Here is a 16,404-nt window from a genome sequence, read left to right as displayed (position 1 = left end):
AATGCTGCCAATGAGTTGGTTCAAATTGTAAAAACATTTGTTTTATCTTGTTTGCTAAATAATTATGTGATCATACTTACTGAGAACTTTCTGCCCGTGTTTGGTTTGTGGAGGCTTGCTGAAATCTGCTGTTTGTTGGTAGCGAAAATAACAGTAAGATGGTACTGATCTTTTCCTGTTTGTAGGATACAATTGAAATATTTAGCATTTTTTGGAGATATCTTCACTGGGCTTATTGAGTGAATATAGCCATTGATGTCGTTGGACTGATTGAAACGCAGATGTTTAGTTAACATAATCATCAATGTGTTGTTTCTGCTGAAAGGCATGTAATGCAGAATTAGGCAGAGTCAGTTTGGTGCTCATTTTATAGTGGTCAGTTTTTAGAGTTTCACTAACAATTTTAGAAAAGAAACAGCTTTCTGCAGCAGTGTACATTGTACAATGTGGATTAAGTTAAGATTGTGTTCATCAGGGTTGAAATGAGCATTGCAGTCTACACATTTCCAGAGTTGTTTGAGGAAGACTCCAGTGATTTCTCCTTTTTTGCCAAATAGCTGTTATAGAAGTTTCTTGAGTGTTTAGGCCATTTTTATGTCTCATTGCCAGGTTGGTGAAGGAATATGATTCTTCTTGGTTGACAAAGGTTATTTGTTGTTCCCAGATTGCCAGTTGAGCACGACTTGTAGAATCTGCCGTAGTAAAGTCTCTTAGTTCAAAATCATTGTTGTTCATCTTCACCATCTGTGAGCTTGGATTGTTTATTATTCTTTGTCTGATTTCACCAACCTTGTAGGTAAAAGAAATAAAAAACAGAATTACCAAATGTAAAGCAACGTTCAAATGTAGCCAGTGGTGTAATAAAACTGATGTAACAAGCAATTATATAGACATAGAAAAATTAATATAAAAAAATTTGAGAAAAATTTAGAGGAAATACTTAAAATAAAAGAGTGCTAGTACCACAAGAAAATGTTTAGAAAATGAACTTAATTTAGATTATTTAGTTTAGTAACGTGTTAATTATTCCATATAATTTATTAATCTAGATTGTTGGATTGTGTTAGTGTTAGAATAAAAAGTTTGACAAGGTATCAACCAGAGCAGTCACAATGCAGTAGCAATGGTTATCATAAACCAAAACATATAATGCAACATTTGTTTGTGTGCTTATTTTTCACAAACTGAAATTAAAGATCTAACTTTTTTAATGTATATCAAAGTGCACATTTCCCTCAAATGTTGTAAACAAATCTATCTTAATTGGTACTTGTGAGCAGTGGTTTGCGGAGATGATTCATACTGGTGCTGTTTAGACAGCAAGATTATTGCAAATGTGTTCCTTAGACTTGCCACAATTAAAGGGACAGTAAGTAGGATTTCCTTCAATCAAGTGGTGAAATTGTATTTTGCATTTAAATGAATAGTGCTCTCTAGTGTCTTGCTTTTATGTGATGCTTGCAACTAAGGTAGCAGTTATGTACTCACTGATCTTCTTGTCCCTTCCAGCTGGTTCATATGTTCTGAATGAAAACTATTTCTGGAAACATGTTGGTAGGCTAGTGCTTTTTTCCCTCTCTGCTTTTCTTTCAGTAACGAGTAATCAAATAAATTACTTTTTCTCCCTTTATAACGCTGTTAACGTTACAGACATTAAAATGCTGTGTGTTACTATAATTGATCTCACTGAAGCGATTTTCACCAGAGTAGGCGCTTTCTCTCTCTCTCTCTCACCCAGACAGGTAATGTTTTTCTTTGTGTGTGTGTGTGTGTGTGTGTGTGTGTGTGTGTGTGTGTGTGTGTGTGTGTGTGTGTGTGTATAAATGTTGGGGGTGGGACAACCACATAGTTGATAATGAGTGGCTTAATTTCCATCGTTAGCCAACAAAAGGCAGAGTTCATAGAAAAGCACATGCACAGTCAGTCCAAGCAGTGTAAACTACATATTGTCCCTTTAATGGTTCTGTAAAACATTTACAGACAAGGAGTTGTTCCACAAAAGCCATATGTTTATATGATCATTGCTGAACCATCTTTGCTGCCGATAAGAATGACTGACAGAAGATATGTAGTTCATGTATTCTAGTTTAAACTATTTTTTATGTGTTATAATGAAAATTGTTACATTACCGATTCCATTGGTTGCAGAGTCAAGGCTTCATTTATGGTCAAACACACGGGTTGAGTGTTGCGTGAAAAGCTGAGATCGACGACTTCAATGTAGTTCACCTCTATACCATACTGTTTTCTTGAGTGACCTGATAACACAACATTTGGTTTAAAACAAAGAATGTTGCTGCTCAGATGTATATATTCAATTATGTACACTATGTATTTACAAATGGTTTGTTCCTGCAGTACTACATCTATCGATTTGTTTAATATGTAAAAACTCTCTCTTTAAAAATTACTATCAGTAATTCAAACAGTAAATTGAAAAGTTATTTTATTAACTGAAATTTTAAAATAAGATTAGTTAAATTATGAGTATCACAAGTAAATAGATGCTGTCCATGAGACAGAATTTTAAATCATTTTGATTTTGTTTGCTGAATAATTATGCGATAATACTTACTGAAAACGTTCTGCTCGTGTTTTATTTTTACCGGTATTCGGTTCATGGAGGCGTGCTGACATCTTCTGTTTTTGTCGGTATTAAAAATAATACTACAATGGTTCGGATGGTCTGTTGTTTGTAGGACATAACTGAAATATTGAGCTTTTTTTGGAGATATCATCACTGGGCTTTTCGAGTGAATATAGCCTTCGACATCGTTTTTGGCTGATCGAAACGCAGTTGTGTAGTTGGAGCAGACATTTTATTTCTAGCATTGTCGCACGTGTATGCAGCGTTTTAAGTGATTTGTTTCAGGGGCGCCCGCAAAGGTGCCTGTTTGTATGCGAGTTTATAAAAGAAACTATTATTTTATTTTTGTCTTTATTTATATATTTGTTTAATTCTATCTTACTTTTTATGCCGCTGCGGTTGAATTAATCTTGAGATAGATCGTAATATTCGGCATTAGTTTCCATTTGCTTATAGAAAGATTTCATGACAAACATGTATAGTTAAAAGGGGAGGCAGCTGTGAATGATGTGTTTGGCCTAAATAAAACTAACAACACAAAATAAACTTTTAATTAAGTTAAATAAATTATTTCTCTTGAAAACATATTTCAAAAGGTCTTGCTAGCATTATTGACATAATACACTATTTTGAACAGCAGGTGTCCCCGGCGTGTTGTGTTTCGAACGTTTAAACTGAATGAAATTGCACTGCAATAGGTTAAATAGATTCGAAGCTGAGAAAAATTTCGTTTCTCCTTTAATTATTCAGTAGAGCAGAATAATGAGAGAGACTAATAGTTTGTAGAATTAAAGTTTTATTTACATTAAATGTGTGTGTCACAAGTAAAATAATCATGTACATATAAATACACACACATTCATGTAAGCAATATCTACATGCGTGTTAAATATATATATATATATATATATATATATATATATATATACATACATACATACATACATACATACATACATACATACATACATATATATATATATATATATATATATATATATATATATATATGTATATACATACATACATACATACATACATATATATATATATATATATATGTATGTATGTATGTATGTATGTATGTATGTATGTGTGTATGTAAGAGTGTCGTTGCAAAACGAGATAAATCCGGTTTTTTTATATATTTTTATAGACATGCAACAAAAAATTATTCAGGATTAATTGTTATGGAGAAATAAACTTAACATTGCATTTGTTTAATGAAACAACAATAACAAGAGATCACTCAAAGAAAGACAGGAAGTTTGTTGAAATGCTCCAAACAGGGTATAGTGTTTGTTTTATTGATTACACGTTACAATTATAGACAACTCTGTTGTTTGAATCGAACTATGAGCAACAACAGAAAAAGACTGCTGCAATGACTGTGATTGGCAGCAAATGTAAAAAAAAACTTTTTGAAAGCCATGTGTATTTTTGTTATCTACTGTGAGTGTAGATATAAACTCTATTAATGAAAAATATAAATGTTTAATATAATATGAAAAGATGTTTAAATGAAAAGGAAAAATAATGTTCAAGGCTTCCAATTTCTGAAAACATATTTGTCTTCTGTGGTTGTTCAGTCTACTCTTTTTGTTGTTTTTGGTGAATGTCACCCCTTCTTCAAATCTTACCCCGGAGGTACAGATGACTGCAAAGTTTAGGTCCAACCCTGATCAAACACAGCTCAGCAAGCTAATCAACGTTTTCATGATCACAAACAAAATCACAGGTGAGTAAGTTTGATTAGGGTTGGAGCTAAATTCTGCAGTGTTCATGATCTCCGAGGTAAGATTTAAAGAACCCTATGGTGTTGGGTCAGCTTCCCAGCTACTGCACTGTGGTTCGTTATCTGTTAGTGTCATTTCTGTCTCTGAGCTGCTTAATTGTGATTCCTTAGAACAAGGTGACATTTCTGTTACAATGTGTTTGTCATTGTAATGAACAAGCATGGTCTCACATTTCATAATGTGTATTTCTAGTGTATTTGTGTTAACACAATCATCAATGTGTTGTTTCTGCTGAAAGGCATGTAATGCAGAATTAGGCAGAGTTAGTTTGGTGCTCATTTTGTTGTGTTCAATTTTTAGAGTTCCACTGACAATTCTGAGGAAAGAATTTGCTTTCTGCAGTAGTTTACATTGTTCACATCGTACATAATCAAGATTGTCTTCAGCAGGGTTGAAACGACCATTGCAGTTACCACATTGCCACTGTTGTTTAAGGCAGACCCCAGTGATTTCCCCTTTAATGCTGAACAGCTGTTCGTCTTGTTCTTGGTGTGGTTTCACAAGCATTTCCTTGGGTAGGTGCATATGTGGTATGGCATTTATAGAAGTTTCTCGAGTGCATGTTAGGTATAGGCCATTTCTGTCTCTCACTCCCAGGTTGGTGAAGGAATAAGATCGTCCTTGGTTAACAAGGGGTATTTGTTGTTCCCAAAGTGCCAGCTTAATCTGACCTGTAGAATCTGCTGATGTTATCTTCCGTAGCTCAACATCATTGTTGTTCACCTTCACTATCTCTGAGCTTGGATTTTCTATTATTCTCACTCTGATTTCACCAACCTTGTTGAAGAAATAAAAACAGAATTACCAAGTTACATAAATGTATAGCAAAGTTCAAGTTTAGCCTTTGGTGTAACAAAACTTCAGAAAACAAATATCATGTAACAAGTAATTATATAGTGATAGAAAGATCATTTTATTTATATAAAAATATTAAGGAAAAACTTCAAGTAAAATAGAAATGCCAGTACCAAAGGAAATGTTCAAAAAATTTACACTAATTTAGAGTATTTGGTTTGATGCAATGGTGTTTTTGATCATGATCTTATTGTATCTCTTCAGTGTATTGAGTTACATTCATATGTACATGAATGCTGATACGAGAATATTTTATTTATATTGTGTTATAAAATATAAAATGTTACCATTTCCATTGGTTGCAGAGCCAAAGCTTCTTTTATGGTCAAACACACAGTTTGAGTCTTGTGTGAAAAGCTGAGATCCACGACTTCAATGTAGCTTTGGTAGTTCACTTTTATATCATACTCTTTTCCTGAGCGACCTGATAACACAAAGTTTTTATAGAAAATTACTCAAACAATTTATTGAAAACGTTGTAAAATGTTGTATGTTAAGTAATATATGATGTTAGTTAACAATAACCGTTGTTAATTAATTAAATAACAATGGAAATGATGCAATGTTCTTTGTGCTGCGTAGATATTATAATATGGTAAAACAACTTGATTAAAAAACTTTAAATAGAAAAGTAATTTTGAAATATTAAAATAAGCTTAAAAATATGTTAGATTGTGAGCATTTCAAGTACATAAATGCTGCCAATGAGTTGGTAAAAATTTTAAAAACATTTTTTGTTTTATCTTGTTTTCTAAATAATTATGCGATCATACTTACTAAGAACTTTCTGCACGTGTTTTATTTTTACCGGTGTTCGGTTTGTGGAGGCCTGCTGAAATCTGCTGTGTTTGTCGGTAGCGAAAATAACACTACGATGGTACTGATCTTCTCCTGTTTGTAGGATACAATTGAAATATTTCGCATTTTTTTGAGATATTTTCACTGGGCTTACTGAGTGAATATAGCCTTCGACGTCGTTTGACTGATCGAAACGCGGTTGTTTAGATGGAGTTGCCATTTTGTTTGTACTAAGTAACTACGCAGTTACGAACATATATATGTAACGATGGGGACTTTTTTGGGAGGTGACCGCAAATAAGCCTGTTTGCATGTTAAAAACTAGTAGGCTACTTTACTTTTTTGTCTAAATTGATATTTTAATCCATTTAACTTTTGTGCTAGTGTGGTTGTGATCTTGAGATGTATCATATGAGATTTCGTTTCCAAGCCTTAATAGAGCATGAATTAAATGGAAAAAACAAACCAAAAGCAAAAAATAGCCCATTTGCTTATTGCACTAAACTTGAAAAACAAAATAAATAAAATCTCGTATATTTAATCGTGCCTTGTTCGGGAAAAAGCAGAGATACTTTATTTGGTGATATCCCTGATAGGACACATACATCTAGGAGACGTTTATTTGATGTCTATGTTTACATCTGCAAGACGTATTATTTAGATTGTTTGCTCATCTACAATACGTTTCCTAAAAGATGTCATATAGACATATTGAAGACGTCTGCAAGACGTTTTTTATTTAGAATGTATGCAAAGCAGCTCCTTCTAAAAGCTTTATCAGATGTTTTTACACGGGGCCAGATTCACGAAAAGATTATTAAGACAAAAAAATAAGAAAGTTATTAAATTATTAAGAAAATTATTAAGTTAGTAAGAATGTTCCTAAGTGCAATTCTTGAACATTTCTTAAGTTGTTCTCAATTTTTCCTTAAGAATATCTTAAATGTGTGTCTTAAGAATAAAATGACAAGCTTTGAAATGAATTATGATACTCTGCTAATGAGGTAACAATACACTTATATCTATTAATCTTTTGACTACCTTGCGATCATTAACCTGATACAAATGAGTGATGCATTAAGACTATAGAGGATGTTATCCGGTGCGGTGAGTAAATATCATTCTCTAATGTCCCAATCGGTACGTTATGCGGGTAAGCGCTCCCGCGGTCACGCGTCAAGAGTCAGACGCGGAGGGTGAAGCGTGGCCGCGGTTTCCATATACTCGACTCGCATGACGGAGCGATTACCGTTTCGCCTCCCGCTTAGGCCGCGGTATACTTTTTTTCCGCGTCCGCGTCCGGCTCGCGCGCGCACGCGTCCGCGCAGCTTTTCGAGTATATTCCCCGCGGCTACACGCGGATGGCCGCGTTCGACACTATACGCAATACAAATGATTTCTTATTCAAATTATTAGTCTAACAGGCTGTCAGGGCAGCACTGATTTGGCGACATTTACAGTACATTAAAACATTAGGATAGGTGAAGAAAAGTAACTGATCCACCATTGCAAACACAGTTTAGAACAAACAACAAGACAACAAAGAACAGGAATCAAACAAACATGCTCCAGAGCTTTCTGTTCTTTGAAGAAGTAAAAGTTAAAGAAGAAAAACCATAGTGTGTGTGCAAATGCTGTCTGTTTCCTTTGTATAATTGTTTATAGTGGAATGAACTGTATAAATATTTTCTCGCGCATGCGCTGTTGTACGCGGACTGTACGCGCACTGTCCGCGCGGTCTCAAACTTTGGGCTGCACGCGGACGGTCCGCGCGGCCGGCCGCGGACCCTCTCGATGACGAAAATGACGTCATGCGGACGGCGCGCATACGCGGACGTCCCTAGTATACTTTCGGCTATACTTTAGAGCGACTTTCAGCTGTTAAGTAATCTCACGTGTATTACGGAGGAAGTTAAATATTTGCTAATATTATTACTAATACTTATTTGTATTTCATGACATAGGATATTACTGAGTAAGGCATTAAACTTTATTATATGAGTGTGAAATTCCTCTTTAAACTAATGTAAAGTAAATAGATTAAATTGCCATTTCAGACTACACAATACAACTTGTCAAATTTAAAACAATCAAATTAACTTATAAAACATTTAAGACTTAAATTTAAGATTTAAGACTACAGTAAGGTTGTCCTAACTTTAAGATGTTATTTAAGACAGTTTATTTTTCAAGAATTGGAATTCTTAAGTTTTTTCTTAAGAACATACTTAAGGAAAGAAATAAGAACTTTCTTAAGAAGCTTTTTTGAGAATACAAAATATTCTTAACTTTTTTCTTAAGATTGAATTTAAGATAAAAATGGCAGTTAAGAAGATTTTTCTTCTTAAGAATGTTTTGTGAATCCGTACCTCCAGATCTACCAGACGTCTGTTGTGCCTGTACCCAGTCAGTTGTGCTCAGTCAGTTACAGTTTACATTTGACAGGGTGTCGCTAGAATGTAAGGTTACACTTTAATATATTCATTAAAAACTGTCTCTCTGGTAACTCTGTCATTCTTTATATCTGCATTTTTAAGCTTGCAGGCTTTTCTAACGGGTCTATGGTTGAACTAGCGCCTGCCACCGAAATCTATTTGTAGACAGAGCGCTGTGATACGAATGTGAAGTGCTTGTAAACGTTGCATGCAATAAAATTCATCAGCATTAGTATATGCTGTTTTATGTCATGCTCATTCAATGGGACATGCGACTTTTCTTATTTTAAGCTAAAGTAAGCTAGCCTAGAAATCTAGACGCACCCTAGCGGCCGCAAAATAGATGTAGGTCTGGCTAACCAGGCTAAAAGTAAGCGGATTTTGCACAAAACTTGTAAATCAAAGTGCTATCTTTTAAACTATTACTTGGTTGTATAGTCAACATTCGTAATTTTTATGAAATTTTCGAATCATGTTTAAATCATGTGCTTGAATGCAATTAATTATATTACAAACTCTGACGGGTATCAGTATCTGTGCATATGACTTGCTTTACTTTAAATACATAAAATAAAAGCATAATATTGTAATGATTTGGTTCTTTGTAAATAAAAATTATAATAAGTTGTTTTGTTCAATAGGAAATTTTCATCTAATTTAATACCATAAAACAGAAGGTGTGGAAATACATTAATGTTTATTTACACAGACTGTTTAATGCTGCTTAATTGTACCATTAATGACATTTAAAATTAAGCTTCTGCCAATATGTCCGTATTTTGAAAATTTTAATGCACACAGTGTCCTATTAAGCATATTTACTTGCAAGGCGACAATGTCTATAGGCTATATGTTTTATTTCTAAATTAAGAACAGTATGGTCATAAACCTCACAAAAGTTATTATAAAAGGAATATTTCATTATTGTTTCGTGTAAAATAAAGTGTATTGATTTATGAAATAGTAAGTAATTTGTAAATCGGTTTGAATAAAATTGTTTGCGAAATATTTGTAAATTATGTAATGTAATGATGCATCTAACCAGGAAACATTAAAATATTGGAATTCTTATGAATTGAGCAGGGCCCGGTTCCCCGATAACGTTCACTCTTAGCGCGCTAAGAAGACTCAAAAAGATATATCTTAGCAAAGTTGTTTGTGTTCCTAAGTGTGTTCCCCGAAGTGTCTCTTAGGAAGCTTCTTAACACGCTGCCTCTAAGTACGACGTTACAATGTCGCTGTCCCGAGTGAAAGTGCTGAATTATTTGCGATCGATCATTCAGGGATCGATTTTCCACTTCACGCGAAGGTGCATTACGGCATTAAGAAAGACAACACGTTCTATACAAATGGAACATTACTCAAATTATTCCAGTAACATTTATTTTAACATAGTTTAGTTATCCGTAAAATATAGACTATTAATTAAATGATCAAATTGTCAGTAATACGGGTAGACGAACCGGGTATTCCTCGCTATTTATCCACCCTCCTTATCCCGTTGTGCCACTTGTGCCGCTTATTGATGTGGGTTTTGACTTTAAAAAAAATATGTAATACACTTTTATACAAATGTTAAGGTACTTAACAATCAGAATTGATTGGCAAGCAGCTGCAGTTTTTCTGTTTAATGCAGTATTGCTTACCATTAATGTTTTCAATAAAAAGCAACCTAGTTAGATAGAGAATATGGTCTGAGAAGATCTAGCAACTCCATAATGAGTTGTCTTGGAAGGCGATTTATTTTATTTAGCCACGTCAGGCAAAATGTCAAAAGGTTTAAGGGTTGACGAATAAAAAAATTGGCATGGACTAATCAGTTACGCGGCCGGTGTTGTGTGGAAGTCTGTTCCCCTTTGTTTCCCTTTAGTGTTTTTATAGCATTTTTATCACATTATACGTTTATTCTTTATATACATTGAAAGTTTTAATGGCTGAGATGTATATGTTTATGTAATGTATCTTGACTGTTCTTGATTGTAAGTCAATTATTTTTACAGTATGAATCATATTATATGTATAATATATATTTATTATGTTTGGAAACATAACAGTTTTAAAACCAAGAGTAGAGAAAAAAAAGAAAAGAAAAAGGCAGGCTATATGTTAAAAGACATAAAACTGTCAAATATGAAATATTTAATAAATTGTATAATAGAATACATGATATTATTGCTTTTTAGTATAACCAATTGAAATCTATAATCTTTCTAAATAAATTATAAATGTAACGTGATGAAAACGCTATAAACATAGAGGGAACAGACTTCAATGAGGAACAAACACCGGCGCCGTCTTTGATTCATTAGTTCTGATACCAAATAAAGTCAACTGCATAAATAGTCCTGTATCCATTGCAAACATATTTTATTATAAGTCTTAAAAATGTCCATAACATAAAATCATTGTCAGCATACCATAGTTTGACTTGTACTGCGCTGCACTGATTTCTAAAGACTGCGGTGATAGCGTTTTGCGCTCAAACCACGCTAAGAGAGAGCTTACGAATGGTCCAGACCAACCTTACGAAAGTGTGACTTACAGAAGATATACTTAGCGTACGAACGTTTTGGGAACCGTGCCATAGAGTTAAGAGAGAGGTTAAGGAATAGGTTAAGAACTACTTAGCGATAAGAACGTTTTGGGGAACCGGGCCCTGATTTATTATCAGATTTTATTATTATTGTAAAGGTTAAATTAAATGTTAAGAGAAATTTGAAATATTATTTAAGTATTATTCGCAGAAAGCGAATGTGACTAAATAATTGGATAAAGGCGAAATTAACAGCAATGAAAATGAGATGTAAAAGCGTTGTTTGCCTTTAAACTCAGTTATAAAGTGTTAAAGTAGGCTAATTTAATAAATCAGAATAACACCCAAATAAAAGCCCCTGATCAAGCCGTTTGTCGTCGTCTATAAATTAACCCGATATGCCAGCCGCTTAAAAGACATCTGAAAGAAAATGATCGTAGCCTATTTGCTACCGACTGGTGAAATGTGTTGTGTTGGTTTAGGGTTTTTTTTTGCGAAGCTTCTCAAAACAAACACAGAGTCTTCTGTTATTGTTTCATTAACTTTAACGACAGATAATTCAACAAGTAGGCGAACTCTTTGCTTATTAGAACGAATGCAACAGCATAAGCAGTTTTGACAAAATTTAATGTGAAGTCCGTGAGGTTAAAATACGCAATATGAATGTACTAATTTAGGCTCTGTGCTTCAAATATTTAAATGCAGGTAAACAGAATGTTCGTAAAATCGATCTTCTAAGGTTAAGCGCACATGTTTTATGTTTTGTTTTAAAGATAATATTTTTATTATTATTGCTTTGTAATATTGGTGATATTGGTTGATGTAATTTTACATTAGTTCATGTATATTTATATGGCTGTTTTGTAAACACACAGATAAAGGCATTCATTTTCATTTAATACGAGCTTTCTGTTTTGATGAAAATGTATCATAAAATAATAACATTTGATATATGGCTTATATGTTAAGTTTTTTAATAAAAGCGATGTGCCTGGGATTTAATAGCCTCATGTTTTGTGTTTGTTTATGATATGTTTTTCCTGATAGCACACATACATCTCGAAGACGTCTATTTGATGTCTGCATTTACATCTGCAAGACGTATTATTTAGATTGTTGCTCATCTGAAATGCGTTTTTGAGACCTTTCTAATTTCTAAAAGATGTCATATAGATTTAGAATGTATGTGAAGTTGCTCTTTCTAAGACCTTTATAAGATGCTTTTACACAGCAGATGTATTCCAGATCTTAACCAGATATTTTACAGACGTGCGTGTGCTTTCTGTGTTATTACAGTATACGCACATTCTGTTTAGTGAAGTTCGTATTTGTTTTGTGATTTAAATTTTTTAAAATGTGTTAAAAATTAGGTTTGATTTTAGTGATTGTTTATATTAACAATGTACAGCGTTACACCCAAGTAAATAGGCTAAGAACCGGACAATAAATATTAAAATATAAGTTATGACTTTTAGCTGCTGCATGTTGCCAATAGGAATGAGATAACTCGGTTATATTGTATAGCTAAAGTAAATAGTTTGTGTTTTACATGAACGGATATGTGGTTTTATTTGTTTTAGTAATAGGCTATTCATTAAGAATATATGAGTGTGTTTCTTCAGAACTTTACGAGAACTTTTTTCAGTTATATACTTGATTATAGATCTTTAAGATGTACTTTTTCGTGTATGTTCATCTGCAAAATCTGAGACGTTTCCTGACACAAGTCATATAGACATATATGTTCAACGGGGCATTTAAAGGTTAATGACATAAAGATTTGCCTGTCTGGTTGTGGCCTGCTAAACGGAATAATTTAAAATGTGTGATTTCAAGCACTTATCTGAAAATGCTAAAATAAATTTATGAGCACGAGAGCGCATGACGCTAAATTATGGGAATCTCTGGTCAGTGCTTTGTTTGCTTTCATTCATTTCAGTGTAAAATTATAAATTCAGTTATGGTTAGTAGTAGCCTACAATCTATAATATGAACCAGAATCAGTTTCCAGAAAATTCAATTGAAATTTGCAACTACTGTTAGATATGTCTTTAGTTATTGTAATGGCTAATAGTTGTTCTATAAACTGTTAATTTTCTCTGTATTTTTCATAGACATTTTTAAAGTTTAATGCTGTTGTATCATAACTGCATATAGGCCATTTTATAATAAACTATAGGAAACTTAGGTTATTTAGTGAATGTGTGTTTGATTTGAATTAAATCAGTTCTGTTTCACTGTAACTGTAGTATACTCTAAGGTATATAAATAAAAATTGTCAATATTTTAGTATTTATTATAGTAAACTGTACTAAATGTTATGAATAAAACTATTATTTAGTTGATAAAAAGTGTCCTGTCAAAAGTGACAAAAGATATGGCGTGATGAAATAAAAACAAAGTATGTTAACTTTTGTGAATATGGTTGATATGGAGATTAACATGTGTATATTTTTCATTAAGCATTAACTCCATTTGGAAGTTTTACGGAAAAATTAGAAAATTTATTGTTATAAATGTACACAAAAGAGTAGAGCATATTTTACAAAACTGTGATGCATATGAAAGGGAATTCAAATTTAATTGGATAATTGTAAAGTAATAATGTGACTGCATGTTCAGCGAGGCGGTACTAAAACAAAAATACTTGATGTTTTATTGTTCTTTTTATTTGTGTTTACCTTGTGTTGTGTATAATTTCATATTTTAGCTCCAATGCAGTAGGTGGCGGTATCTCTACATGAAATCGACCGATCATTCACTTCCTTTTGATCTATCTCATGGTAAGTAGCATCGTGTTGTTGTGTTTTCCATAATCTTAGTAAATTGTTTACAAATATTGGTCATCTATACAAACTTTAACACTAGTTTATTTGCTAATATGTTATTTGATATGGTTTAAGCGCCATTTTCGGGAAAGACATATATTTAAAGCGGTTATTTTTAATATTTGGGTCATCCGTATGAAGGCCAAGCTAATACGCTATGCCGGTATGTTTTATGTAAGACCATAATGATCAAATCCATTAAATCCAATAAGTAATATGAGAACAGCTGTTTTTGTCAAATATTTGTCTCTTTGTTTTTGTCAATGTTTGTAACGTTATGTGTATATGTGATTTAAAAAAAGTGAGTGAGTAATTTCTGCCTGTCACGATTATGAAAATTGACTGACGGTTAATTGTCTAAAAAAAAATTTGAGAACTTTGACAATTATGACGATTAATTGTCTGTTTTACTGCTTTGACATGTAATTCTCAGAATTCTTTGTTTGTTCATGAAATAATTTTCACACAGCAGAAGTTTTTTCCATTGTATAATGGTGGCATCAGATACTGGCTCATTTGTATATGCGCTGCAGCTCCCCCTTGTGGTTTTGTAAGAGATGTTAATCATTGAAATGATCTATAACCACTGTGATGATGTCAAACAATCGCGATTAGACTATTATTTAATCATTGTGACAACCTTTAATAGCCACCGGCTGATTCTAAGGAGGATATCAGTTTGATATTATGTTTAGGTAGATTTCATTGTTTATATATTTAATTTAATATAGTTATAAAATATATAGCAAATGGTTTGTATATGCTTTATTTGTTTCAAAGTCTTCTGCTTGTTAGGGTCATCTAATGTAAACTTACTGTACTTTAGTGAAGAAAACTGGTCAAGCAGTTTCACTTGCCAGTGTATTAAAGCTTTATATCAGCGTGGCTGTAATTAGGTTAGAGGACTAATATGTGTTGGTATAGCTGTTATAGTCTGTGCTATTAGTTAAAGGCAGTAAGTACAATATCAGGGTGCCAAATGGGGTTAAAATCATTTAAAATGACTGAAATAGCCAACACAATATTTAAGAGAAGTGTTGGGCGATAACCAACAGCTAATAAGATTTGTTTTTGTTTATTTAAGTAGCAATGTGCCACAAGTCACTTCAAGCGTTTTAAACAAACAATTGCATTGTTGCTTATTCAAAAGTAAAATAAGTTAATTTAAGCAACTCATACAACAATTGCAGCTATTTCAGGCTTGAAAGTAAAATGTGCACATTGTGAAAATGTCTTTACTGTCACATCCCTTGTTCTGATTTAAATGTGATCTGTGAGCAAAAAAAGTAATTTGAGTACATTTTCTGAAATGAAGATTTATAAATCATCAGAAAGAAGCTAAACTAATAAGCTTTACATTGACATATGACTTGTTAAGATGAGACACTATTTGGCCAAGCTACAACTTTTTGTTATTATTAATGTTATTGCTACAAACATACTTTTTCCAACTTAAGCAGTTTTTTGTTTTTTTTTTGGTCCAGGGTCACATATCTGAATTAGTTATATTTATAAGATGTTTTCATAGAGGTTATAAACATTGTGTTAGGCATTACTAAATTCAATTATGCTTCTGTGTGTGTATAATTTTAGATGCCTCGCGGAAAAGGTTTTCGCCGGTCTCAGGCTGCTAAGAAGCGGATTGCTGAACGCAACATGCCTTATGAGGTTAAACTTCCTCTTGAAAAAAAGTTTGTAAGTGATGGGGTTATACCTCCCCTGCATGAAAAGGTGCAAGCTGGGGTTATACCTCCCCTTAATCAAAAGGTGCAAGCTGATTTCCAAAAACTATCCCAAAACACATTGGCTAAACATGTTGGCAAATACTTTGGCAAAATGTCTGAATTTCCTGATCAGAAAACTAAGTCATCTGTACATGTTATTAACTCTGCTGTTGATCCACAGACATTTATAGCAGGCTCTTTCCATCAAGGTGATGAGCGATTTGGCTATAACAGAAGCAGACAGTGTGGAGTAAACAGTGTCACAGCATTCCTAATGAGCAAACTAAAAAATGTGCTGACATGGACCACAAATGACATTGATGATGTGTTGATTAAAGGAAATTACCTATATACATGTATGCTCTTACAGGGAAAAATCAGTGATTTAACAGGCCGTGGATATGTTTCTGTTGCAGAATTGCCAAGAATGCACACAATCTGTAGTACAAGGTTCATAATAAACTACAGTGAGTCATACAGTGGTCGTATTGGTGTATCTGTATATGACGAAGAGGTAAAGAATATCTGTATGCCGATAGACGAAGCCCTCCAAATGACGTTACTACAGTCTGATGCTTGTTTGCTAAACATTAAAGATAACATATGTTGTGTCATAAAACAGGGTTCCAGGTTTGCAGTAGTTGATCCTCATGCAAGAAATTGCCATGGCATTTGTGAATATGGTATTGGTACAAGCATGGTGACATATTATGATGATATGCATATGTTGTATGATCATGTTGTTAACCTTGCTAAGTCACTGAATGCTGAGGGAGAACCATTTGAGGTAACTGGGGTTAATGCAACAGTGATAGAGGATAAAGCTGCAAAATCAACTTTGAAGACTG

At 33.2% G+C, this 16,404-nt stretch overlaps 1 long non-coding RNA gene across 2 annotated transcripts in view; it reads right to left on the bottom strand.

The window, feature by feature from the left end:
- Nucleotides 1-3,873: 3,873 nt before the first annotated feature.
- LOC135734358 (uncharacterized) overlaps nt 3,874-16,404 on the bottom strand; it is a 78,101-nt gene continuing 65,570 nt past the window's right edge. For both annotated transcript variants that reach the window (XR_012337067.1, XR_010527296.2), the window contains 2 exons: nt 5,526-5,662; nt 3,874-5,160 (listed from right to left, as the gene is read on the bottom strand). This is a non-coding gene — a long non-coding RNA (uncharacterized lncRNA). The remainder of the gene's footprint in view (nt 5,161-5,525; nt 5,663-16,404) is intronic.

The sequence above is a fragment of the Paramisgurnus dabryanus genome, chromosome 7 (assembly GCF_030506205.2).
Source record: "Paramisgurnus dabryanus chromosome 7, PD_genome_1.1, whole genome shotgun sequence".
Lineage (NCBI taxonomy): Eukaryota > Metazoa > Chordata > Actinopteri > Cypriniformes > Cobitidae > Paramisgurnus > Paramisgurnus dabryanus.
Note: the sequence above shows the minus strand (reverse complement) of the source record. Positions and strands in the feature narration are given on the sequence as shown.